The sequence below is a fragment of the Pristiophorus japonicus genome, chromosome 1 (assembly GCF_044704955.1).
Source record: "Pristiophorus japonicus isolate sPriJap1 chromosome 1, sPriJap1.hap1, whole genome shotgun sequence".
Lineage (NCBI taxonomy): Eukaryota > Metazoa > Chordata > Chondrichthyes > Pristiophoridae > Pristiophorus > Pristiophorus japonicus.
In genome coordinates this window covers 387337209-387364564 of record NC_091977.1, presented here as the reverse complement: position 1 = coordinate 387364564, position 27356 = coordinate 387337209, and the positions used below count along the sequence as shown (strand labels likewise).

Here is a 27356-nt window from a genome sequence, read left to right as displayed (position 1 = left end):
CACAGTACTAGCCATTGCACTGGTGTGCTGAGAGATTTGTTTGGTATTGTCACTGGTGGCGATGACCGCCTGGGCTTTCGCTATGGCTTTACTCAGGGTTGGGATCTCTACAGTCAAAAGTTTGCGAAGTATCACTTCATGGCCAATGCCAAGTACAAAGAAGTCCCTGAGAATGTTCTCCAAGTATCCTTCAAATTCGCAATGTCCTGCAAGGCGTCTTAGCTCGGCGACGTAGCTCGCCACTTCCTGGCCTTCAGACCTCTTATACGTGTAGAACCGGTACCTCGCCATCAGAACACTTTCCTTCGAGTTCAAATGCTCCCAGACCACAAATCATCACACGACTTCTCTGTGGGTTTCGCTGGAGTGAGCAGATTTTTCATGAGGCCATAAGTTGGTGTCCCGCAAACGGCGAGGAGGATTGCCTTTCGTTTGGCAGTGTTCGCTTCTCCTTCCAGCTCATTGGCCACGAAGTATTGGTTGAGTCGCTCCACGAAGATTTCCCAATCATCTCCCTCTGAAAATTTCTCCAGGATGCCCATGATTCTCTGCATCGTTGCGGTGAATTTCATTATCTGTATCTAGTCACCAGTTGTTATGTCCTGAGTAAAGAATTTGGCCAGATACTGTAAGTTCAAAGTAACGTGTGATCGTAGTCCTTTATTACAGGTCTCCAGAGTGCCTCTCCAGCCTGTGAGGCCTCCTTATGTACAGGTGCTCTCAAGGGATTGTGAGATCCCTTGGGACTCCAGGGGATGAGCCCTCTGGTGGCTAAACATGGTATTTACAGGGAATCAAGGAATATGGAGACAGGGCAGGAAAGTGGAGTTGATGTAGAAGTTCAGCCATTATCTTATTGAATGGCAGAGCAAACTCGATGGGTCATATAGTCTACTCCTGCTCCCATTTCTTATGTTCTTATTTTACCTCAATATTTCTTCCTAACTCATCTCCTAAAAGACCTATAGGAAAGCAAAATACTGCGGATGCTGGAAATCTGAAATAAAAACAGAAAATGCTGGAACCACTCAGCAGCAGGTCAGGCAGCATCCATGGAACTGGCAAAAGGTCATCGACCTGAAACATTCATTCTGTTTCTCTCTCCACGGATTCTGCCTGATCTGCTGAGTGTTTCCAGCATTTTCTGTTTTTACTCCTAAATGATCCATCTGTTTTAACACATCATCTATTAAAGGGTCTTGGATCCCCGTTATGTTATCTATAATTTGCCTTTCTAATGTTCTACACACTTCTGTAATTAATTTTAATTTTTAAGAAACCATGGAGAAGGAACGTATGACTAGAAGTTGAAATAGAGATAGGGATGTGGACACCAAGCTGAATTTCTGCTCTGAACCGCATCATAATGAAAACTTTATTACATCAGTGTGTACAGCAATATACATTTATTATTTTTTGTAAGGTGCAGGTAAATATAAAATCCTGACCAGATAGCTTAGTTTGGCAAATTCAGTTGCTTCTACTGAGTTATATCCATCACATTTAGTTACTTCTTATTCAATATTGTTTTGTTTTAACATTGAAAAATGTGACTGGAAATGGCACAATTTAAATATCTTCAGCAGTCTGATCTCTTCTTCAGCTTGCGTGTTCTTTCTTGCCGAATAGTATTGCATTCCAAACTAGCTATTTCTGTCAGTCGATGAATGAACGCGACTGATGTATCTTGGAGAGGGTTCTGGTAACTCTGTACTGTATCAACAAAGAAAATGCAAATGAATTAAGATCACAGAATTCTTGAAAAGTTCTATATTCAGCTATATTTACAGCATAATTTGATGTTTCTAAATATTTCAAGCTGCTGTTTTTACAAGATAACCACAAACCTGCTATTGTAACAAAGGGATCCTGTTGTAGCTCGAAGAAAAACACAATTTCTATGCCAAGGTTACAATTTTCAACTTTAAATTACATTATGATTGGAAAAAAATGAATCCGTTTTAATGTTATTGAATCCATTTGTACATTCCTTTAAATCTATTTCAGTATTCGACATGTATAATTAATGCGGAAACCCATAATGGCATGTAATGAAGCATATAAACTAAAGAGGCCCCAGATTCATCCTCTGATCTGTGCTGATTTCAGTTGAGGGAGCATGAAAAAGCTATCATTGGCCTCGGTGTTTCCAGGTAGGGTGAGGAAAAAATAGCCAGGCTTTCCATACCTGTACAGTAACCCCTGCTAGAAAGTACATGTCAGGTTAGACTGTATCAAGCTTAGGTGTTAAGTCTCCTATGTCTCCTATGGCAAAGGCAGTTGGTGCTCATGGAACCAGCATCAGTTATTACTTTCAGAAGAAGAAGGAAGGAAAAAAGAGTATATTATCTCTGCTACAGATTATGTATTGAAACCTATTATGGGACATATAGTAACAACTATACTGATGTGCTGGTTCCTATCCAGGATATTCATATTTCAAATTTTGTCCCATCTCATCGTCATCATAAGCAGTCCTTCAGGGTTGAGGATGACTTGCTTCCATGCTAAAAATTAATACTCAGGTGACTGATGAACTCATTTTAAATGGTGGAAGATGCCTGTCCGTGAATTCTTTCAACATGGGGTGACCGTTGCATACCAGCCACCACATGGTCTTGACGGAGTACGGTCTTAGTCCAGTGGCAAGGGGATCCAAGACGACTGGAGACCAGGCTCCACCGCATGTGCCAGTACATACATACAAACTCAAACATACTCTTACTGTCCTCCTTCCTTCTCACAGGAATTCATGGAATTCATAGTACGTGTGATGTAGCAAATAAGCACCATCACTATAGAGGAGAAGCAAGAATCAACTTTGATAAACAGATGGAAAGGACCCACATAACATAATACCCACCAGTATATAATGATATAAATGGGTACCCTGCTCACTGCATGTTAATATAATTGGATGCTGTGAAATTGTGTGTATTGTTTCTTTTTATTGTTACAAATGGGCATTAAAATAGCACTTAGCAAACAAAGGTGAATAGACCTTCCTTTACGGAAGGACATCTGCCGTCCTTACCTGGTCTGGCCTAGATGTGACTATGTTAACTACCCTCTGAAATGGTTTCGGACATGACAACAGCACACCCAACCAAGTTGATGCTGCAAAGTCCTCACTAACATCTTATTGAATGGCAGAGCAGGCTCGAGGGGTCATATGGCCTAATCCTGCTCCTATTTCTTATGTTCTTAAACTGAGGCCCTATCTGCCCTCTCAGGTGGATGTAAAGGATCCCATGGCACTATTTCGAAGAAGAGCTGGGGAATTCACCCCAGTGATCTGGCCAATTTTTATCCATCAATTAACATCACTAAAAACAGATTATCTGGTTATTATCACGTGTTGTTTGTGGCAGTTTGCTGTGCCCAAATTGGTTGCTGCGTTTCTTGCGTTACAACAGTGACTACACTTCAAAAGTATTTCAGTGGCTGTAAAGTGCTTTGAGACATCCGGAGGTCATGAAAGGCGCTGTGGAAAAAGTCTTTATCTTTTTTTACCAGCATTCGCTTATTGATTCATTCCAACCACCAACCCACTGGGCCCAGCCAGTTGAAGGAACGAAAACATAAGGGAAAGTTTCTTGCTGCTGTCACAAAGTGAACAGGTTACAGTAGAATAGTAATTATGTTACTGTAATGTATGAAATGATACAATGAACTGTGAGCCAGTGACCAGGTGTAACAAAGGTGAAGTTCAGGTTATATACCGGGCCCAGCACGAGTGTACCTATGACCCTAGGACCTCCGACGGTAGTGCCCCCTAGTGGTGGGAAGACCTTCTGTACATAGATTACATCATTTCCCCCCAGTTCTTGGCACAAGTCCATATTACAAGTTCAGACGATCCAGAGCCCTTCGCTTCCTGGTTGACTGTCTCAATACAATCCCAGTGCTTTCCGGGTCTATCACGACTTGGAGCAGGGCGTTGACCACAGTGGGTTCTTCTGATGGCTGGACGTGAGTTGGTTGGTCGTCTAAGCTCGCGGTGTCTTCTTCCAACTGTTCCGGTTCGTCAGTGTGTCTTAGCTTGATTTGATCAATGTGTTTCCTGCACATCTGCCCATTCTTGAGCTTAACCATATACACCCAGTTACCCTCCTTATCCGTAACATTGCCCGGGAGCCACTTGGGCTCTTGACCATGTTTAAGTCATTTACAGATATGTCGCATGACACTGCGGTGTGGTCGTGATACCATTGCTGGCATTGACGTCAGGTTTCGACATGATCGTTAAGGTCAGGATGGACTAGAGAGAGCCTGGTTTTGAGGCCTCTCTTCAGCAATACTTCCACAGGCGGGACCCCGGTGTGTGTGTGTGGACTTGTTCTGTAACTGAGCAGTATGCGTGACAGGCATGTCTGCAAGGAACCATGAGTTACGCGTTTCAGGCTCTGCTTGATGGTTTCAACTGCCCGCTCCGCTTGACCATTGGACATAAAAACTTAAGAATTAGGAACAAGAGCAGGCCATCTAGCCCCTCGAGCCTGCTCCGCCACTGAACAAGATCATGGCTGATCTGGCCATGGACTCAGCTCCACTTACCTGCCTGCTCCCCATAACCCTTAATTCCCTTATTGGTTAAAAATCTATTTATCTGTGATTTGAATATGTTCAATGAGCTCGCCTCAACTGCTTCCCTGGGCAGAGAATTCCACAGATTCATAACCCTCTGGGAGAAGAAATTCCTTCTCAACTCGGTTTTAAATTGGCTTCCCCGTATTTTGAGACTGTACCCCCTAGTTCTAGTCTCCCCGACCAGTGGAAACAACCTCTCTGCCTCTATTTCGTCTATCTCTTTCATTATTTTAAATGTTTCTATAAGATCACCCCTCATCCTTCTGAACTCCAACGAGTAAAGACCCAGTCTACTCAATCTATCATCATAAGGTAACCCCCTCATCTCCGGAATCAGCCTAATGAATCGTCTCTTACCCCCTCCAAAGCTAGTATATTCTTCCTTAAGTAAAGTGACCAAAACTGCACGCAGTACTCCAGGTGCGGCCTCACCAATACCCTGTACAGTTGCAGCAGGACCTCCCTGCTTTTGTACTCCATCCCTCTCGCAATGAAGGCCAACATTCCATTCGCCTTTCTGATTACCTGTTGCACCTGCAAACTAACTTTTTGGGATTCATGCACAAGGACCCCCAGGTCCCTCTGCACCGCAGCATGTTGTAATTTCTCCTCATTCAAATAATATTCCCTTTTACTGTTTTTTTTTCCAAGGTGGATGACCTCACATTTTCCAACATTGTATTCCATCTGCCAAACCTTAGCCCATTCGCTTAACCTATCTAAATCTCTTTGCAGCCTCTCTGTGTCCTCTACACAGCCCACATTCCCACTAATCTTTGTGTCATCTGCAAATTTTGTTACACTGCACTCTGTCCCCTCTTCCAGGTCATCTATGTATATTGTAAACAGTTGTGGTCCCAGCACCGATCCCTGTGGCACTCCACTAACCACCGATTTCCAACCCGAAAAGGACCCATTTATCCCGACTCTCTGCTTTCTGTTAGCCAGCCAATTCTCTATCCATGCTAATACATTTCCTCTGACTCCGCGTACCTTTATCTTCTGCAGTAACCTTTTGTGTGGCACCTTATCGAATGCCTTTTGGAAATCCAAATACACCACATCCATCGGTACACCTCTATCCACCATGCTCGTTATATCCTCAAGAATTCCAATAAATTAGTTAAACATGATTTCCTCTTCATGAATCCGTGTTGCGTCTGCTTGATTGCACTATGTGGGTTTGAACGGGGCTGACCTCACGTATTTTATGCCATTGCGTTTCATGAACTCTTGAAACTCCAGACTCGTGAAACACGGTCTGTTGTCGCTGACAACGATGTCTGGCAGACTGTGAGTGGCAAACATGGTTCTCAATGGTGGCAGTGGAAGTGCTGGATGACATGATCACACATTCTATCCATTTAGAGTATGCATCCACCACCACAAAAAATATTTTATTGAGGAAGGGGCCCGCAAAGTCGATGTGGATTCTAGACCATGGTTTGGATGGCCATGACCACAGACTGAGCGGAGCTTCCTTTGGGACATTGCTTAACTGTATGCAAGTGCTGCACTGATACACACATGACTCTAAGTCCGAGTCAATGGCAGGCCACCAAACATGGGACCTGGCGATGGCCTTCATCATGACAATACCGGGATGCGTACTATATAACTCCCGTACAAATCTCGCCCTGCCTTTCATGGGCATTACAACACGATTACCCCACAGTAAACAGTCGTACTGGATGGAAAGCTCATCTTTGCGATGGCTGTACGGTTTGGTTTCATCGCCCATTTCCTTGGGGATGGTCGAGCAGTCTCCATTAAGAACACAACATTTTACAACCAATTGGGTCGGATCCTGGCTGGTCCAGGTCTTAACTTGTTGAGCAGTGACAGGCGACCCTTCACTCTCAAAGGCATCCATGACCATGAGTAGCTCTGCGGACATTAGCGTTTCCACCTCCGGTGTGGGCAACGGTAACCGGCTCAATGCATCAGCGCAGTTGTTGGTGCCTGGTCTACGGCAAATGACATAATCATAGGCAGATAATGTCAGTGCCCACCTCTGGATGCATGACGATGCGTTGGTATTGATACCTTTATGTTCCGAGAACAACGATATAAGTGGCTTGTGATCGGTTTCCAGCTCGAAGCGAAGCCTAAACAGGTACTGATGCATTTTTTTTACCCCATAAACACATGCTGAAGCCTCTTTCTCTACCATGCCGTAGGCTCTTTCTGCCTTGGACAGGCTTCGAGATGCGTATGCAACTGGTTGTGGTTTGTCTGACTCATTGGCTTGTTGGAGTACGCAGCCGACCCCATAGGACGACGCATCACAGGTCAAAACTAGATGCTTACATGGGTCATACAGTACCAGTAGCTTGTGGGAACACAACAGATTTCTAGCCTTCTCAAAGGCTCTGTCTTGAAGTTCACCCCACACCCAGTCATCTCCTTTCCTGAGCAGCTTGTGCAAAGGCTCGAATACTGTGCTCAATTTGGGTAAGAAGTTACCAAAGTAGTTGAGAAGACCCAAGAATGAACGAAGCTCCGTCACATTCTGGGGCCTGGGCGCATTTTTGATGGCCTCTGTTTTTGCATCTATAGGCCTGATTCCGTCTGCAGCAATCTTTCGTCCAAGGAATTCGACCTCTGGTGCCATGAAAACGCACTTTGAACGTTTCAGCCTGAGTCCCACTTTGTCCAGACATTGCAGAACCTCTTCCAGATTGTGCAGGTGCTCGGCGGTGTCACGACCTGTGACTGGGATGTCGTCTTGGAATACAACGATCCTGGGGATGAAATTTCAATAGGCTCTCCATGTTTCTCTGAAATATGGCTGTGGCGAACAAATGCATGTTGATGCACGTAAGTTTCTTTGATGGTTCAACCAGTTCCTGTGTCATGTAGGCCGCCATTAGATCCAATTTGCAAACAGGTCATCAGCTTTTGGTAGCGGGTACTGATCTTGTTTTGAAATTGGGTTGATTGTGATCTTATAGTCTCCACAAATCCTGACCATGCCGTCGCTCTTTAACATCAGAACAATAGGACTGGCCCATTCATTAAATTCGACCAGTGAGATGACCTTCTCGCATTGTAGCCTGTCCAATTCAAGCTTGACCTTTTCTCTAATCATGTGTGGAACCACCCTTGCTTTGTGATGGATGGGCTTTGCGTCTGGACTTAGGTGAATCTGCACTTTGGCTCCCTTGAAGCTGCCAAATCCCAGTTCAAACAGTGAGGGAAATTTGCTCAGCACTTAAGCACACAAATCATCATCCGCTGATGACAAAGCTTTGATATCATACCATTTCCATTTATTTTCTCGAGCCAACTCCTGCCAAATAACGATGGGCCATTGCCCGAGACAATCCATAATGGTAGATCATGAACCGCTCCCTCATATGACACCCTTACTGCTGCACTCCTGATCACTGGTATGAGCTCTTTGGTGTAGATACGCAACTTCGCATTTATTGGGTTCAGATTCGGTGTCTCTGCCTTGATTTCCCACAGCTTTTCGAAAGTCCAATGGCTCATTATCGATTGACTCGCACTCATGTCTAATTCAATTCATACCAACACGCCGTTTAATTTTGCCTCCATCATTATCGGTTGGCTCTTTGTTAGGAACGCACATATGCTATACACTTCCTCCTCGGAGCTCTCAAATGCCTCGGGCTGCATCACCAGATTCACACTGGATTGACCGTCATCCACGTGATGTGTCACAGCTCGCTTGCTCCGCTGCGGATATGTCCGCTGAAGATGCCCCGTCTTCGCACACCCTCTGCATACACACTGCCTGAAGCAGCACTGATGGGGTCAGTGATTGCCCCCGCAACGCCAACATGTTGAGCTCAGATTTGCGCCCGATGGCGGGCTTTGAGCGGCTCCCGTTCTCGCATACGCAGTCGAATAGGTCCTCGATGGCGAACTTTGAGTGGCTCCTGGTCTTGCAGACGCAGTTGAGTAGGCCCTACCATGTGCAGCTTTGCCGGCCGTCGATACAATTTTGTACACAGTACTTGCCGTGGAGTTCCTGTTTTGTCGCAATATCTGCTTCGTGCTTTTCTGCGTGGACATGCAAGCCTGAGCGATGGTGATGACCTTGCTGAGGTCCGGCGTCTCCGCAGGCAGCAGCTTACTTAAGATCGCCTCGTGGTTGACCCTGATCACGATAAAGTCACACAGCATGTCTTCCAACGCAGGCCCAAATTTGCAAGGCCCTGCAAGACGTCTCAGGTCAGCAACAAATGCTGCTACGTCCTGGCCTTCTGGACGAACGTGCGTATAGAAGCGATATTTGGATATGAGGATTCCTTCCATGGGTTTAATGTGTTCCTGCACTAGATAGAACACACAGTTCTTTGTAATCCTCTTCTGTAGGAAGAGTGGGTAAGAGCAAATTCTTGATGAGTGCATAGATCGTGAGGCCACAGACGATGAGAAGAACTGCCCTGCGCTTCTCTGCATCCTCGTCTTTGTTTAGGTTGTTTGCCACGAAATACTGGTCAAGACGATCCGTGAAATCTCCTCAATCCTCTCCCTCATTGGATCTCTCGAGAATTCCAACAGTACTTGATGTGTTGTGCTCGAAATACTTTTGCATGGGTTCGTATTTGCCTCGTCGCCAGTTGTAGTACATGAAATGATACAATGAACTCCATATTGTGAACCAGTGACCAGACCTGGTCAGTCTTTAATGGCTTCCAGAAGTGAAGATACAAAGGTGAAGTTCAAGTTATATATCGGGCCCAGCACAAGTGCACCTATGACCCTAGGACCTCCGATGGTAGTGCCCCCTAGTGATGGGCAGACCTTATGTACATAAATTACAGTTACTAGACAAGTAACCCAGAGGTTGTTAGTTCAAATCCCACTAATGAACATAAGAAATTGGAGCAGGAGTAGGCCATTTGGCCCCTCGAGCCTGTTCCGCCATTCAATAAGATCATGGCTAATCTGATCTGGCCTCAATTCCATTTTCCCACCTGTTCCCCACAACCCTCGACTCCTTTATCAATCAAAAATCTGTCTACCTCCGCCTTAAATATATTCAATGATCCAGCCTCCACAGCTCTCTGGGGTAGAGAATTCCACAGATTCATGACCCTCTGAGAGAAGAAATTCCTCCTCATTTCCATTTTAAATGGGATACCCATTATTCTGAAATTATGCCCCCTAGTTCTAGATTCCCCCACGAGAGGAACCATCTTTTCTGCATCTACCCTGTTGAGCCCCCTCAGAATCTTAAAAGTTTCAATAAGATCACCTCTCAGTTTTCTAAACTCCAATGAGCATAGGCCCAACCTGCCCAACCTTTCTTCATATGACAACCCCTTCATCTCAGGAAACAACCTCGTGAACCTTCTCTGAATAGGTAAAAAAACGGCATGAGGTCCTACAAGACGAATTTAGGGAGCTAGGAGCTAAATTAAAAAGTAGGACCTCAAAAGTAGTAATCTCAGGATTGCTACCAGTGCCACGTGCTAGTCAGAGTAGGAATCGCAGGATAGCTCAAATGAATACGTGGCTTGAGGAGTGGTGCAAAAGGGAGGGATTCAAATTCCTGGGTCATTGGAACCGGTTTTGGGGGAGGTGGGACCAGTACAAACCGGACAGTCTGCACCTGGGCAGGACCGGAATCAATGTCCTAGGGGGAGTGTTTGCTAGCGCTGTTGGGGAGGGGTTAAACTAATATGGCAGGGGGGTGGGAACCTATGCAGGGAGACAGAGAGAAGTAAAATGAGGGCAGAAGCAAAAGATAGAAAAAAGAAAAGTAAAAGTGGAGGGCAGAGAAATCCAAGGCAAAAATCAAAAAGGACCACGTTAGAGCAAAATTATAAAGGGGCAAAGTGTGCTAAAAAGACAAGCCTGAAGGCTCTGTGCCTCAATGTGAGGAGTATTCGTAATAAGGTGGACGAATTAACTGCGGAGATAGCAGTTAATGGATATGATGTAATTGGCATCACGGAGACATGGCTCCAGAGTGACCAAGGCTGGGAACTCAACATCCAGGGGTATTCAACATTCAGGAAGGATAGACAGAAAGGAAAAGGAGGTGGGGTGGCGTTGCTAGTTAAAGAGGAAATTAACGCAATAGTAAGGAAGGACATTAGCTTGGATGATGTGGAATCGGTATGGGTAGAGCTATTGTCGAAATCTCGACCTCCGAAAAGAATGACTCCGACACTTACAGCTCCGATGGAAGTTTCCCTTTTAATTTACTTGCTCGCAAGGGGTAAGTTTCACTCAGTCAAGGGCCAAATGAAACCTCCGCAATGGTACAGCTTCACAAGATATTTATACAGTAAAACCCAAGTTCTGGCCTCTCCCTGTGTATTGCTCTGTCTCACAGTCAGTGAATACAGATAAAGAGTTAATTACTATATCCTGGACTGAAATGGTGTCAAGATATTTCCTTTTGTGAGGGTTATCAGAAAGCCAAACGGCCATTACTCCATGAGTCATAGGTAATGGGCTATCACCTGTCTTGTATTGTATCAGGATTATCCAATTTCCTGGTCAGTTTACCTGTTTGCTTCAAATGGATGAGGTAAAGGAAAGAGATAATGGCTAGAAGATAAGGGTGGGGTGACATGGAACTCCTGTAGTGTAGACAATAGGAGAGCACCATGGGGGTTACTTGTCTCAGCATGACTTGTCTCCTAGCTGTCTGATAACCATCAGCCATCTAACAGCAGGTTTAGCTGTTTAAAATAAGCTGGCTGCTAAAATGCAGAAAGTTCTGGAAGGGCCAGGACTCCATTTTAATAAAAAGGCACACAAATACCGTTTGGTATCAGCTTAGATAAAAATACATTTCCACACTATGGAATACCAAAGGGCAGAAAAAACTAGTGGGAATTGTGTACAGACCACCAAACAGTAATAGTGAGGTTGGGGACAGCATCAAACAAGAAATTAGGGATGCGTGCAATAAAGATACAGCAGTTATCATGGGCGACTTTAATCTACATATTGATTGGACTAACCAAACTGGTAGCTATGTGGTGGAGAAGGATTTCTTGGAGTGTATTCGGGATGGTTTTCTAGACCAATATGTCGAGGAACCAACTAGAGGGCTGGCCATCCTAGACTGGGTGATGTGTAATGAGAAGGGACTAATTAGCAAACTTGTTGTGCGAGGCCCCTTGGGGAAGAGTGACCATAACATAGTAGAATTCTTTATTAAGATGGAGTGACACAGTTAATTCAGAGATTGGGGTCCTGAACTTAAGGAAAGGTAACTTAAAGGGTTGACGGTGAATAGGCAATGGCAAACATTTAAAGATCACATGGATGAACTTCAACAATTGTACATCCCTGTCTGGAGTAAAAAATACAACTGGGAAGGTGGCTCAACTGTGGCTAACAAGGGAAATTAAGGATAGTGTTAAATCCAAGGAAGAGGCATATAAATTGTCCAGAAAAAGCAGCAAACCTGAGGACTGGGAGAATTTTACAATACAGCAGAGGAGGACAAAGGGTTTAATTAGGAGGGGGAAAATAGAGTATGAGAGGAAGCTTGCTGGGAACATAAAAACTGACTGCAAAAGCTTCTTTAGCTATGTGAAGAGAAAAAGATTAGTGAAGAGAAACATAGGTCCCTTGCAGTCAGATTCAGGTGAATTTATAATGGGGAACAAAGAAATGGCGGACCAGTTAAACAAATACTTTGGTTCTGTCTTCACGAAGGAAGACACAAATAACCTTCCGGAAATACTAGGGGACATAGGGTCTAGTGAGAAGGAGAAACTGAAGGAAATCCTTATTAGGTGGCAAATTGTGTTCAGGAAATTGATGGGATTGAAGGCCAATAAATTCCCGGGGCCTGATAGTGTGCATCCCAGAGTACTTAAGGAAGTAGCCCGAGAAATAGTGGATGCATTGGTGAGCATTTTCCAACAGTCTATCAACTCTGGATCGGTTCCTATGGACTAGAGGGTAGCTAATGTAACTCCATTTTTTAAAAAGGGAGGGAGAGAGAAAACGGGTAATTATAGACCGGTTAGCCTGACATCAGTAGTGGGGAAATTGTTGGAATCAATTATTAAAGATGAAATAGCAGCGCATTTGGAAAGCAGTGACGGGTTCGGTCCAAATCAGCATAGATTTTTGAAAGTGAAATCATGCTTGACAAATCTTCTGGAATTTTTTGAGGCTGTAACTGGTAGAGTGGACAAGGGAGAACCAGTGGATGTGGTATATTTGGACTTTCAAAAAGCTTTTGACAAGGTCCCACACAGGAGATTGGTGCGCAAAATCAAAGCACATGGTATTGTGGGTAATGTACTTACGTGGATAGAGAACTGGTTGGCAGACAGGAAGCAGAGAGTCAGGATAAATGGGTCCTTTTCAGAATGGCAGACAGTGACTAGTGGGGTGCCGCAGGGCTCGGTGCTAGGACCCCAGCTATTTACAATATATATTAATGATTTAGATGAAGGAATTGAGTGTAATATCTCCAAGTTTGCAGATGACACTAAGCTGGGTGGTGGTGTGTGCTGTGAGGAGGACGTTAAGAGGCTGCAGGGTGACTTTGACAGGTTAGGTGAGTGGGCAAACGCATGGCAGATGCAGTATAATGTGGATAAATGTGAGGTTATCCACTTTGTTGGCAAAAACACGAAGGCAGAATATTATCTGAATGGGGGCAGATCAGGGAAAGGGGAGGTGCAATGAGACTGTGGTGTCATGGTACATCAGTCATTGAAAGTTGGCATGCAGGTACAGCAGGTGGTGAAGAAGGCAAATGTTATGTTGGCCTTCATAGCTAGGGGATTTGAGTATAGGAGCAGGGAGGTCTTATTGCAGTTGTACAGGGCCTTAGTGAGGCCTCACCTGGAATATAGTGTTCAGTTTTGGTCTCCTAATTTGAGGAAGGACGTCCTTGCTATTGAGGGAGTGCAGCGAAGGTTCACCCAACTGATTACCAGGATGGCAGAACTGACATATGAGGAGAGATTGGATCGACTGGGCCTGTATTCACTGGAGTTTAGAAGGATGAGAGGGGATCTTATAGAAACATATAAAATTCTGACGGGACTGGACAGGTTAGATGCAGGAAGAATGTTCCCGATGTTGGGGAAGTCCAGAACCAGTGGACATAGTTTAAGGACTATGGGTAAGCCATTTAGGACTCAGATGAGGAGAAACTTCTTCACTCAGATTGTTGTTAACCTGTGGAATTCCCTACCACAGAGAGTTGTTGATGCCAATTCATTGGATATATTTAAGAGGGAGTTAGATATGGCCCTTACGTTAAAGGGATCACAAGTTATGGAGAGAAAGCAGAAAGGGGGTACTGAGGTGAATGATCAGCCATGATCTTATTGAATGGTGGTGCAGACTCGAAGGGCCGAATAGCCAACTCAAGCACCTATTTTCTATGTTTCTATGTCTCCACTGATAGTATATCCCTCCTTAAATATCCATGCTTCCTTAAATAAGGAGACCAAAACTGTACACAGTACTCCAGGTGTGGTCTTACCAATGCCCTGTACATTTGTAGCAGGACTTCCCTACTTTTATACCCCAACTCCTTTGCAATAAAGGACAACATTTCATTTGCCTTCCTAATTATTGCTATACCTGCATGTTAACTTTTTGTGTTTCATGCCCAGATCTCTCTGTACCACAGCGTTTTGTAATTTCTCCCCATTTAAATAATAATTTGCTTTTTTATTTTTCCTACCAAAGCGGATAATCTCACATTTTCCCACATTATACTCCATCTGCCAAATGTTTGCCCACTCACTTAGCCTATCTATATCCCTTTGTAGATTCTCTGTGTCTTCCTCGCAACTTGCTTTCCTACCTATCTTTGTATCATCAGCAAATTTGGCTACATTACACTTGGTCCCTTCATCCAAGTCATTCATATAAATTATAAATCGTTGAGGCCCCAGCAAAGGCAAGTTGTGAAATCAAATATATAAATTATAAATCGTTGAGGCCCCAGCAAAGGCAAGTTGTGAAATCAAATTCATAAAATCTAGTAATTTGTGTACTTTGAAAGCTGCAACATTGTTGTAAAAACCCAATGAGTTCAGCAAAAGCCCTTCAGAGAAGTGAACCTGCTTCCATACTTGATTGGCCCAAACATGACTCCAGTCCGATACTATTGAGGGAAGTGCCTTAGCAAGCTATTCAGTTGTAAAACCAATTACTAGAAGATCTTTACCACCACCTTTTAAGGACAACCAGGGATGGACAATAAATGTGCAGCACAGCACACATCCAAGAACACATTTTCTAAAAAACATGTGTAAAAATTTTCTTCTCACCTCTTCATTGTTTTGATGATTTTCTATGTGCCCCCTCTAGTTACCAACTCACTTACCAGCTTATCCTGAGTTAACTTATCAAAACACTAGCATAAATTGGAACATCTCTTTTGGATCTCAACAACAGCAACTTGCATTTATGTAGTGCCTTTAAGGTAGTAAAACATCCCAAGGCACTTTACGGGAGCGTTAACAAACAAAATTTGACACTGAACCACATAGAGATATCAGGACAGGTGACCAAAAGCTTGCACAAAGGGGTAGGTTTTTGGGAGCGTCTTAAAGGAGGAGAGAGAGATAGAGAGGTGGAGAGTTTTGGGGAGAGAATTCCAGAACTAAGGGCCTAAGCAGCTGAAGGCGCGGCTGCCAATAGTGGAGCAATGAAAATTGGGGACGTGCAAGAGGCCAGAATTGGAAGAGCGCAGATATCTCGGAGGGTTGTAGTGCTGAAAGAGATTAACAGATATAGGGAGGAGCAAGGCCATGGAGGCGATTTGAAAACAAGGATGAGAATTTTAAAATCGAGGCGTTGCCGTACTGGGACTCAATGTAGGTCAGCAAGCACAGGGGTGATGGGTGAAAGGGATGGTGCGAGATAGAATACGGATGAGCTCAAGTTTATTGAGGGTGGAAGATGGGAGGCCAGCCAGGAGCGCATTAGAATAATTGAGTCTAGAAGTAATAGAGGCATGGATGAAGGTTCAAGCAACATCAGATGAACTGAGACAGGGTGGAGACAGGCGATGTTACAGAGGTGGAAGGAGACAATCTTGGTGATGGAGAGCCTATTTGTTTGGAATCTCATTTCAGGGTCAAATATGACACCGAGGTTGCAAACAGTCTGATTCAGCCTCAGGCAGTGGCCAGGGAAAGGGATGGAGTGGGTGGCTAGGGAACAGAGTTGTAGTGGGGAGTGAAGACAATGGCTTAGTTCTGCCCAATATTTAGTTCGAGGAAATTTCTGCTCATCCAGTATTGATTGTTGGACAAACATTGTGACCAATCAGAAGCAGTGATGAGGTCAAACTGGAGGCTGTCAATGTAGTGTCAGCTGTGGCTCAGTGTGTAGCACACTTGCCTCTGAAGGTTGTGGGTTCAAGTTCCACTCCAGGAACTTGAGCACATAAGTCTTGGCTGACACTGTAGTGCAGTGCTGAGGGAGTGCTACACTGTTGGAGGTGCCGTCTTTCGGATCAGATGTTGAACCGAGACCTCTCCTGATCTCTCACATGGACGTAAAAGATCCCCTGGCACTATTTGTACGGTGAACCTTTGTTGCACTCCCTCTATGCTAAGTATATCCTTCCTTAGGTAAGGAGACAAAAACTGTACACAATACTCCAGGTGTGGCCTCACCACAGTCCTATATAATTGCAGTAACATCTTTACTCTTATACTCAAATACTCTTGTAATAAAGGCCAACATTCCATTTGCTTTTTAATTGTTTGCTGTACCTGCATGTTAACTTTCAGTGATTCGTGTACAAGGACATCCAGATCCCTATGTAGGTAAAGTGGTGAACACGTTACTAGTGATCGATCAGGTGTCACAAACATTTAATGCATACCCTGGGTGTAAAGTCCTGTCCTCTCAGTACAGATTCACACGAGGCAAGTAGTGAAGTCAAGGTCACTCTGGACCTGCACCTTTATTTCACAGCTCTGGAATGCTGCACTTGCCTGAGACCTGTCCTTATATACCTGTCTCTTGCAAGTGCACCCCTGGTGGTAAGGTATGCTGGTGGTTACAGGTCATATCTTATTACAGTCATGTATAGCATGTTAGGATACAGTTATATATAATAATGTAAGATACATGACATGGGGGTTAAGTTATCCCTGTAGTATGATTTTGCTGTAGGTCAACTTACAGCAGAACTCTTGTGACATAATTAACAAAGACAGATGTCTAAGAAGATGTAGCAGAATCAGTAAGCAGTCCTGGAGTAGTGTGTGGATAAAATCACTCGAGCGTTATTCTAGTTGCATTTGTTGGCACCTCAAGAATTTCTCTTCCTCATCTAAATCAAGCAATAGCAAAGGTGTAACCATCCTCACCAGTCTTACACAATGTTATTTAAATGGCAGCAGCAATTACAGATTGTTTGGGATTCTTGAGATATGGGCATCACTAGTAAGGCCAGCGTCTATTGCCCATTCCTAGTTGCCCTCAAGGTGGTGATGGTGAGCTGCCTTCTTGAACTACTGCAGTCCGTGTGGTGAAGGTACTCCCACAGTGCTGCTGGCTAGGGTGTACCAGGATGTTGACCCAGCGACAATGAAGGAATCTCCTCCTCCTCCTCCTCCTCCCCGTCCTCGTCCTTGTCCTCCTCCGTCACAGGTGGGGCAGATGATGATTGGAGGGACGGGTGGGTGGGGTGCTTGATTTGTCATGCACTCCTTCTGTTGTTTGTATTTGGCTTCCACATGCTCCCGGTGAAAAGACTCCAAGTGTTCAGCGCCTTCTCGGATGCTTCTCCTCCACTTCGAGGGATCTTGGGCCAGGGATTCCCAAGAGTCGGTGGGGATGTTATATTTTTTCAAAGAGGCTTTTAGGGTGTCCTTAAAGTGTTTTCTCTGCCTTCCTGGGACTCGCCTGCCATGACATAGCTTGAAGTAGACTGCTTCTTTTGGGAGTCTAGAATCGGGCATGCGGACAATGTGACCTGTCCATCAGAGCTGATCGAGCGTCATCAATGCCTCAATGCTCAGGATGTTGGCCTGAAAGAGAACACTGACGCTGGTGCACCTATCTTGCCAATTAATTTGCAGGATTTTGCAGAGGCAGCATTGGTGGTATTTCTCCAGTGCTTTGCGGTGCCTACTGTGCACAGTCTATGTCTTTGAAGCATATAGGAGGGCAGGTATCACTACTGCTCTGTAGACCATGAGCTTGGTGCCAGGTTTGAGATCCTGGTCTTCGAACACTCTTTTCGTCAGGTGACCGAAGGCTGCACTGGCATGATAAAGGTGGTGTTGGACTTCGTCATTGATGTCTGTCCTTGATGATAGTAGGCTCCCAAGGTATGGGAAGTGGTCCACATTGTCAAAGATTTCAACATGGATCTTGATAATCGGGGAGCAGTACTGTGTGGAGGGGGCAGGTTGGTAGAGAACCTTTGTCTTACTGATGTTTCATTTAAGGTCCAGACTCTCGTATGCTTCAGTGAAGGTGTCAACGATGGTTTGGAGTTCGGCCTCCAAGTGTGCACAAACGCAAGCGCATCTGCATATTGTAATTCAGTGACAGAGGTTGGAACAACTTTGGATCTGGACTGGAGGCGTCGGAGGTTGAACAAATTCCCGTTTGTCTTGTAGATTAACTCCAATCCAGAGGGGAGTGTGTTAAAGGTGAGATGAAGCATTGCAGCGAGGAAGATTGAGAAGAGCGTTGGTGCGATGACACTTGTAGTGGGTCTGTGGTGGATCCGATGGTAAGAATCACAGCTTGCATATCATCGTGAAGCAGGCAGAGGTTGGTGACAAATTTTTGGGGTTGTCCATGAGAGTCCTGATGTTCCTTGTCCTGAATTTCAATTTAAAGGGTGGAAGATGCCTGTGCGTGAATTCTTTTAACATGGGGTGACCGTTGCACACCAACTACCACACGAACTTGACAAAGCAAGGTCTTGATCCAATGGCAAGGGGATCCAAGACAATTGGAAACCAGGCTCTGCTGCATGGGCTTAGCGCACACGCACACACGTTCCTACTGACCCTCTCCCTCCCTCCCTCCCTCCCTCCCTCCCTCAGGTCCTCTATCCCTGGTTTTCAGAGACCACAGTGTAGGTGAGCGCGTTAATCTTGGAGCAGCTTGCGAATTTATCCACAAAATACTGACACTGTACCCCTGGCTCCAGCTCCGGCTCCAGCTCCAGCTCCAGCATGCTGCTCTCCATGCGCAGGCTCTGCTGCACTTTTCCGCTCTCTCTCCAGTAGCTCACGCTTTGGTTGTTGCTTCTTTGCTAGTGACCATGCGGATTCTGGCCTCAGGTCCTGACCTCACTACTGGCCTCGTGTCCCGACCTCCCTGCTGGCCCGTGCTGTACCTTCCCTAGGTCCCGGCCTCGCTGCTAGCCTCATGTCCCGACCTCCCTGCTGGTCCGTGCTGTACCTTCCCTGGGTCCCGGCCTTGCTGCTGGTCTGTGCTGTACCTTCCCTGGGTCCCGACCTCCCTACTGGTCTGTGCTGTACCTTCCCTGGGTCCCGACCTCCCTGCTGGTCTGTGCTGTACCTTCCCTGAGTCCCGACCTCCCTGCTGGTCTGTGCTGTACCTTCCCTGGGTCCCGACCTCCCTGCTGGTCTGTGCTGTACCTTCCCTGAGTCCCGACCTCCCTGCTGGTCTGTGCTGTACCTTCCCTGCGTTCCGGCCTCGCTGTTGGTCCGTGCTGTACCTTTCTTGTTTTGTAGATTAACTCCACTCCAGAGGGGAGCATGTTAAAGGTGAGATGAAGCATTGCAGTGAGGAAGATTGAGAAGAGCGTTGGTGCGATGACACAGCCTTGCCGCCCGCCGATCCTCACCGGCCGCCGATTTTTGCCGATCTTCCGATTCTCGCCGCCCGCCGATTCTCACCGCCCACCGATCCTTCGGTTCTCGCTGCCCTGCAATTCTTGTCACCTGCGGCCCCCCGGCCTCTAGAGCAGCATTTATTACTGGTTTCCTTACCACTCGCCGCTCGATATCGTCAGATTGGAGATGCCCGGTGGCTGTGCCACCGCCATCTTGACCGCATGCTTGGACACCAAACTGACACCCGCAAAAATTATATAGACCGTATAACTTCATAAAACACCAGTTTATTTAATTAGTTACCAACAGATTTCACCTCTTTAGGTAGCTGATTTTGACTATTTCAAGTATCAATATTTGTCCATTACTTGAGCCCTTGTCAGGTCAGATATTTTTGAAGGGCTGTCATTCTGGCATTGTGTTAAATTCCCTTGGTGTCGTCTTTTCCTCCCTTTGAATGACCTCTGTAATCTGCTAGCTGTATCCTTGGAGAGACACGGAAAATTGTACTAGGAGTTGGTGTGTTTTTTTTAAGCTGGTTTACAATTGCAGCAAAAATACTCAGTGTTCGCCTAATTCTCTGAAGTTACCTGTTTATAAAGGAGTCGTTATCAACTGCCCCAGTCTCTATATATAATGAAGGAATAGCGATATATGTACGTCAGGATAGTATGTGATTTGGAGCAGAACTTGAAGGTGGTGGAGTTCCCATGTGCCTGCTTCCCTTGTCCTTCTAGGTGGTACAGGTCGTGGGTTTGGGAGGTGATGTTGAAGGAGTCTTGGAGAGTTGCAGTGCATCCTGTAGATAATGCACAATGCAGCCACAGTGCACCAGTGGTGGAGCTAGTGGATGTTTCAAGCAGACTGCTTTGTCCTGATTGGTGTCGAGCTTCTTGAGTTATTGTAGCTGCGCCTGTGCAGTTCAAATGGAGAGCATTCCATCACACTACTGACTTGTGCCTTGTAGGTGGTGGAAAGGCTTTGGGGTGACAGAAGGTGAGCCATTCACTGCAGAATACCCAGCCTCTGACCTGCTCTAGCACCTACATTTATGTGTGTGGTCCAGTTGCATTTCTGGTCAATAGTAATCCCCCCCCCCCGGCAGAATGTTGATCGTGTGGGATTCGGCAATGGTAATGCCATTGAATGTCAAAGGTCGGTGGTTGGACTCTCTCTTGTTGGAGATAGTCATTGCATAGCACTTGTGTGGCGCGAATTTACTTGCTATTTATCAGCCGAAGCCTGAACGTTGTCCAGGTCTTGTTTCATGCTGGCATAAAATGCTTCATTATATGAGGAGTTGGCAATGGAACTGAACACTGTGCAATCATCATCGAACAGCCCCACTCCTGACCTTATGATGGAGGGAATGTCATCGATGAAGCAAACAAAGATAGCTGGACCAAGGGACGCTGACTGAAGAACTCCTGAAGCAATGTCCTGAGGCTATGATTATTGGCCTCCAACGACTACAACTATCTTCCTTTGTACTAGGTATGAATCCAGCCTTCAGAGAGTTTTCCCCCTGATCCTAGTTTTATTAGGACTCCTTGGTGCCACATTCTGTCGAATGCTGCCTTGATGTCAAGGGCAGTCACTCACATCTTATCTCTGGAATTCATCACATCTGTCCATGTTTGGACCAACACTATAATGAGCTCTGGAGCCCAGTGGTCCTGGCGGAACCCAAACTGAGCATCAGCTAAGTGAGAACATTGTGAATAGCAATATTTCCTTTTATAAATTTCTTTAAAAAAAAAATCCCAGTATGGAGAAGTTTAATTAATGTATCTTCATTGTGAGCCATGTAACATGCTCAAAGTAATGTTTAAATGTTCTTTTATTTTATGTTTAAGTGTTTAAAAGTAGTAAAGTATTGAAGGTTTGTCATACCTGGTATAAAGCAAGATGGTTGTGGCCAATAATCATAGCCCCAGGACATTGCTTCAGGAGTTCTACAGGACACAGGCCTTGATCCAACTACCTTCATCATCATCATCATAGGCAGTCCCTCGGAATCGAGGAAGACTTACTTCCACTCTTAAACTGAGTCCTTAGGTGGCTGAACAGTCCAATATGAGAACCACAGTCCCCGTCACAGGTGGGACAGATAGTCGTCGAGGGTAAGGGAGGATGAGACAGGTTTGCCGCACGCTCTTTCCGCTGCCTGCGCTTGATTTCTGCATGCTCTCAGCGATGAGACTCGAGGTACTCAGCGCCCTCCCGGATGCACTTCCTCCACTTAGGGCGGTCTTTGGCCAGGGACTCCCAGGTATAAGTGGAGATGTTGCACTTTATCAGGGAGGCTTTGAGGGTGTACTTGTAACGTTTCCTCTGCCTACTTTTGGCTCATTTGCCGTGAAGGAGTTCCAAATAAAGCACTTGCTTTGGGAGTCTTCAATGCTTCAACTACCTTCAGCTGCTTTATCGATGACCTTCCCTCGATCATAAGTTCAGGAGTGGGGTTGTTAATGATACCTTCCATCACTTTGCTGATGACTGAAAGTAGGTTGATAGGTTGGTAATTAGCCAGGTTGGATTTGTCCTGCTTTTTGTGGACAGAACATACCAGAGCAATTTGGGTAGATGCCAATGTTGTAGCTGTACTGGAACAACTTGGCTCAGGACACAGCTAGTTCGGGAGCACAAGCCTTCAGCACTACAGCCGGGATGTTGTTGGGAGCCGTAGTCTTTGCTATGTTCAGTGCGCTCAGTTGTTTCTTGATATGTGGAGTGAATCAAATTGTCTAAAGTCTGGCATCAGTAGGGTGGGGATCGCAGGGGGTATCTGAGAAGGATCATCCACTCGGTACTTCTAGCAGAAGATGGTTGCTGTAATGTATGCACCTGTGAGTATGCTTACAGGTTTGTAGAGCTGTTGACCATCTTGCTGTCTGGCAGAGGCGGGGGTCCCCACGGAGGGCTCTCTATGCGGGAGTTCCTGCCTTTATCTATTAGGGACTTGGCTTGGAGGGAGTTGCATGGGGCAGTCCTGTGCAATAAGTTTTTAAGTCGGTTCACCTGATGGCTTGCAATCCAGGGTCTTAAGGGAAGTCGCGGCAGGGATTGTGGCTGCTTTGGTTATAATTTACTAAAATTCTCTAGATTCTGGGAAGGTCCCAGCAGATTGGAAAACTGCAATTGTAACACCCCTATTTAAAAAAGGAGACAGACAAAAAGCAGGAAACTATAGACCAGTTAGCCTAACATCTGTGATTGGGAAAATGTTGGAGTCCATTAATAAAGAAGCAGTAGCAGGACATTTGGATAAGCAAAATTCGGTCAGGCAGAGTCAGCATGCATTTATGAAGGGGAAATCATGTTTGACAAATTTGCTGGAGTTCTTTGAGGATGTAAAAGGGTGGATAAAGGGGAATGTGGTGTATTTGGACTTCCAGAAAGCATTTGACAAGGTGCCACATAAAAGGTGAATGGGCAAAAATTTGTCTGATGGAGTATAATGTTGGAAAGTGTGAGGTCATGCACTTTGGCAGAAAAAAATCAAAGAGCAAGTTATTATTTAAATGGAGAAAGATTGCAAAGTGCTGCAGTACAGCGGGACCTGGGAGTACTTGTGCATGAAACGCAAAAGGATAGTATGCAGGTACAGCAAGTGATCAGGAAGGCCAATGGTATCTTGGCCTTTATTGCAAAGGGGATGGAGTATAAAAGCAAGGAAATCTTGCTGCAGCTATATAAGGTATTGGTGAGGCCACACCTGGAATACTGTGTGCAGTTTTGGTTTCCATATTTATGAAAGGATATACTTGCTTTGGAGGCAGTTCAGAGAAGGTTCACTCGGTTGATTCCGGGGATGAGGGGGTTGACTTATGAGGAAAGGTTGAGTAGGTTGGGCGTCTGCTCATTGGAATTCAGAAGAATGAGAGGTGATCTTATTGAAACGTATAAGATTATGAGGGGGCTTGACAAGGTGGATGCAAAGAGGATGTTTCCACTGATGGGGGAGACTAGAACTAAAGGGCATGATCCTAGAATAAGGGGCCGCCCATTTAAAACAGAGATGAGGAGGAATTTCTTCTCTCAGAGGGTTATAAATCTGTGGAATTTCCTGCCCTGGAGAGCTGTGGAAGCTGGGACATTGAATAAATTTAAGACCGAAATAGAAAGTTTCTTGAGCGATAAGGGGTTATGGGGAGTGGGCTGGTAAGTGGAGCTGAGTCCATGATCAGATCAGCCACGATCTTATTGAATGGCAGAGCAGGCTCGAGAGGCCGTATGGCCTACTCGTTCCTATTTCTTATGTCCTTATGTTCACAGACTCCCAGGCTGCCTGCATTTTCTGTTGTCTGGAGAAGTCCATGTCCCATGTATATATTCAGTGTGTGAAGTTGCAGCCCCTCTTCCACTATTTGAAGGAGCTGCTCCTCAATTTCTGGCTGCACTTCAGTCCCACACTACTGATCTTTTGAGCACCCGGTACGGAGGGGAGCGGACAGGTCAGAGGGCCTACTTGTAGGACTACTCCTGGGTCTGGCCAAGGTGGCCACTAACAGGTTCAGGCAGTGGGCAGTCGAGGGTGTCGTTCAGCCTGACTGCCTGCCTCTCATCTGTCGCTACGTTCACGCCAGGGTGTCCCTGGAGATGGAACACATAATGTCTACTGGTATGCTCGCAGCCTTTCGCGAGAGATGGGCACCAGAGGGATTGGAGTGCATCATCACCCCTGGCAACCAAATTTTTATTTGATCTGTTACGGTTCCTTTAAAGTTTATTTGGTAATTCGTGGGTTCTAGTGTCCCTATAATAAGAAGCGTATGACAACCCAAGCACCCCGCCTACCCGTCCCTCCAACCACCATCTGCCCCACCTGTGACAGAGACTGTAGGTCCTGCATTGGACTCATCAATCACCTGAGAACCCATATTACTGTGGAAGCAAGTCATCCCCGATTCTGAGAGACTGCCGAAGAAGAAGAGAAGTAATAAGGGGGCATTTGGCTTTATCTGTTAATTAAAATAGTTGTAGAGCTGTTGAGTTGTGAGTGGCTTAGCCAGTCATGTAATGTTCACAAGACTCAATAAAACCCCAGCCAGTTGTGATTAGGGGATCCACAATGAGGCAGGTGGTTGTGAGCCTGGTGGATGAACTGGTAATGTGTAGTGTGAATGTTAAAACTTTGCTAATAAACCAACTAGTTCTTCATGGCAATGTGTTGCTATGAATTCTTAAGCAAAGAACCCTTGAAGAAAATACATTACAAAATGGCGACAAAGATAGGACTTTCTTCATGAAGATATTTTTGGTTGAATCTCCTTTTATGAGAAGGCAAGTGGAGCACAGCAAGGAGATATACCAGCAGTATGATTCCCAAATGAGAGTCTGGTAGTACCATTTTCTTTTTTGTGAGCACTGAACAGTGTTGAACTGACAAAAAGAGCTTGTGGAAAGCCAGTTAGAGTCATTGAAAAGCAATTCAAAATTATTGAGAGTGATTAATGGCTATTAAGCTAAGAAAGCAATATGGATGTGACAATGCGTTATGTCAGTAATTTGGGAGCCTTTGACAAGAATAAGGAATAGTTTAGTTCCTACAGTGAAAGATTGCAAATGTTCTTTTAGAGCTAATGATGTCAATGAAGTCCGAGCAGGTATGGCAAATTCACAAATGAGGAATCAAGCAGTGCATGAGAAGATGAAAACTATTCTGTTAGTTATGATTGATAGAGAGAATTATGGTATCTTCATGAATTTGTTAATTCCGAGAAAGGTTAAGGATGCTTCATTCTCAGATATACGACAGATATTGGAGAATCATTTTGATCCACACCTTTTAGAAGGTATAAGTTCACATTAATGATTTAGATGAGGGAATTGAGTGTAATGTCTCCAAGTTTGCAGATGAACTAAGCTGGGCGGCGGTGTGAGCTGTGAAGAGGACGCTAAGAGGCTGCCGGGTGACTTGGACAGGTTAGTGAATGGACAAATGCATGGCAGATGCAGTATAATGTGGATAGATGTGAGGTTATCCACTTTGGGGCAAAAACACGAAGGCAGAATATTATCTGAATGGCGGCAGATTAGGAAAAGGGGAGATGCAATGAGACTTGGGCGTCATGGTACATCAGTCCTTGAAAGTTGGATACAGGTACAGCAGGCGGTGAAGAAGGCAAATGGTATGTTGGCCTTCATAGCTAGGGGATTTGAATATAAGAGCAGGGAGGTCTTACTGCAGTTGTACAGGGCCTTGGTGAGGCCTCACCTGGAATATTGTGTTCAGTTTTGGTCTCCTAATCTGAGGAAGGACGTTCTTGCTATTGAGGGAATGCAGCGAAGGTTCACCAGACTGATTCCCGGGATGGCAGGACTGACATATGAGGAGAGACTGGATCGACTGGGCCTGTATTCACTGGAGTTTAGAAGGATGAGAGGGGATCTCATAGAAACATATAACATTCTGACGGGACTGGACAGATTAAATGCAGGAAGACTGTTCCTGATGTTGGGGAAATCCAGAACCAGAGGACTGTTAGATCTCTTAATTCTCAATGAGATGCGAATTCCGGTTGTAGGTTTAAAATAACTTTATTCCAGCAGCAGCAAACAAGCTTCTGGCTGAATGCCAGGTCTTTGTTATACTGGAGCACATGGCAAAAAATGGCTGTACTTAAACCTGGATCAATTTACAATAGTGAGCTCGCCCCCTTTGACCTTATTGGCTCAATCGATTCAACAGTATGTGTTGTTAACCCATGGTTGGCTTTCAGCCCAAAGTCCTGAGATGTCAAGTTGATTGATGGCCGAATGCATTGTGCCATTTCACAGTACACAATTCTCTATCAATCCCCCCTTTGATTCTTTCACAAACTGAATCATAAAACATCCGATATCACTGGTTAAACATTCTACAAAATAATTTCATACATTTTAATAGAGTTTCCTTCTAAAATTTGTTGGTGTTTTGCCACATGTCCGGACTAGTAGCTTCCACACAAATTTATACCAACCCAAATTCCATCGTGGCCACAATGGAAGTCTGGTTTTAGTAGGTTAATTAACCTCATTCCAATTTAATCCAAGTCAATATCTTAATTCAACCAGTAAACAACCTTCCCTTAAACATAACATACCCCTGTGCCACGTACAGATGGTCTGCTGGGACCTGCTAGGCGTCTCACCTGCAGGACAGCAGCTACAGCCGCCTGGTTGCAACAGCGTTTAATCAACATAAACAAACAATATAAAAGTAAAATAATGACAACGAATAGAATTAAACCTTCCACCAATGAAGTTCCTATTGAACCTAGCCATTCAGTAGCTCTGCTCCACAAAGTGAATGATGGGGGTTGCTTAAGTTTTTCTACCTCCTTTTGGATATGCGCCGCTAAGTGGGTAACTTTTTCGGAGCTATCTGGGATATATGTGCAACACTCAGTTCCGAGTAGGACGCAAGTACCTCCCTTTTCAGCCAGGATGTAACCAAGGGCCATTCTATTCTGCAGGGCTACTGTGCGGATTACTACCATTTCTGCATTGATTTTAACTAGGGCCTCTGAAGTATCATTGGCTACCCGTTCCACAACGGATGCCATGCCAGTTTGGCGGTCCCACACCCGGGGATCAGAATGGCAAAGAAACTCTCTGTTTCTGTGATAGCTCTCTTAGGACGGTGTAGATGTTCCGGCAGGGACTTTATAGGATACATCTATGGCACAAGATGGGCTAAATAGCAGGATCCCGTCCAATTCTGGGGCAGCCAAGGGTAGGCCTTGTGGCCACACACCCAATAGGTGCCATTATAGGCAATGAATGTTAGCTGTTTCTTTGTCAACAACACTCCAGGGTCTATCCGGGCTTTTCCATCTGTTTTATTCAGAATCCCCGTTATGTTAAGAACTCCCACATTGGCCCAGTTTTGATGGTTCTGTGGCTTGATTATATTATAATTCCGGGAGCAGTTACTATACCCCATATTTTGGTCCCCCATTATGTTTCCAATCGACAGACTGACTCCCCCGGTCTTCCTACCCCCGTTGTATTAGTGATAAC

At 45.2% G+C, this 27356-nt stretch overlaps 1 long non-coding RNA gene across 1 annotated transcript in view; it reads right to left on the bottom strand.

The window, feature by feature from the left end:
* Window positions 1-1357: 1357 nt before the first annotated feature.
* LOC139259697 (uncharacterized) overlaps window positions 1358-27356 on the bottom strand; it is a 63525-nt gene continuing 37526 nt past the window's right edge. The window contains exon 3 of the long non-coding RNA XR_011592636.1: window positions 1358-1713. This is a non-coding gene — a long non-coding RNA (uncharacterized lncRNA). The remainder of the gene's footprint in view (window positions 1714-27356) is intronic.